This window comes from Mus caroli, unplaced genomic scaffold, assembly GCF_978045245.1.
Source record: "Mus caroli unplaced genomic scaffold, Mus_caroli_1 scaffold_9, whole genome shotgun sequence".
NCBI lineage: Eukaryota > Metazoa > Chordata > Mammalia > Rodentia > Muridae > Mus > Mus caroli.
The window spans coordinates 27,783,228-27,784,297 of record NW_028227264.1 but is presented as its reverse complement, the minus strand read 5'-3'; the positions used below and the strand labels follow the sequence as shown (position 1 = coordinate 27,784,297).

At 40.6% G+C, this 1,070-nt stretch overlaps 1 pseudogene; it reads left to right on the top strand.

Annotated features, from left to right (window-relative positions):
* The first annotated feature begins 427 nt into the window (after positions 1-427).
* Positions 428-545, top strand: LOC115032249 (small nucleolar RNA SNORA17; annotated as a pseudogene).
* The last annotated feature ends 525 nt before the right edge of the window (positions 546-1,070 follow it).

The following is a 1,070-nucleotide window of genomic DNA, read 5'->3' as shown; positions in this document are numbered from 1 at the left end:
TTTACAAAGATAGATCAAATGGATCTATCAGATATCTACAAAGCATTCCACCCAAACACTAAAAGACTATATATTTTTTCAGCAGGCCACTGAACTATTTCCAAAATCAACCACATATTAGAACATAATAGAAGTCTTAATTAATATAGGAAGATTAAAATCATATCCTACGTTCTATCTGATCACCAAGAAATAAAGGTGGATATTAACAGCAATAGAGGCTACAGAAAATACACAAACTCATAAAACCATCAAAACTACTGAATAATAAATAGGTTATGGGAGAAATCAGGAAGGAAACTTTAATAATGTTAGAAGTGAATTAAATGAAAACACAATATAACAAAATATATGAGACACAATGCAGGTATCATAAGAAGAAAGTTTACAGTACTAAGTGCCTAAATCAAAAATTGTGAGTGGTCTTTCTTCCCCAAGAGGCATTACAGGTGTGGCTGTGTTGCCTGTGCTTCAGAAGGTGGCAGAGAAGTGAGAGGCTCAGTATTCTGATCTGTGCCTATCTGAATGATTAATTGCCTAACTTTCCCCGAAAACAAACCAACCAACCAACAAACAAAACAACATCAAATCTGAGACACCCACCAGTCTGGTGCCAAGTTATCCGAAAAGGGAGCTAGCTTGAGACAACAACCAGTCTGAGCTATATAGACTATATAGACTATACAGACTCTCAGGATAGGGAGAGAGCCTGAGACTAGAATCTGCCTGGGGTTACTTCAGCCTCCATGGGAGTAAGCCTGAGACAGAAGACCCTGGTGAGGGGTCACTTTGGTGGACTGAGTGAAAAGCTCAGTACCATAATACATAAATAGGGAATAGCACTCCTGAGACCACTCCTGAGATGAGCCCAGACACTCGGAGACCCCAGGCATCACTAAGGGGAGCAAGTGAGTGGTAAAGAAATGGAAGAGAAAGAGAAGGAGGTAGGCACAATGAAGAGAGGCAGAAATGGGGACTTGAGGATATTAAGGAACTGCCTGATGTGAGTAGCAGGTGATTTCACTTGGGACTCTGGTGGGATCCTATGCTGCTAGTCACGTGTGTATCTG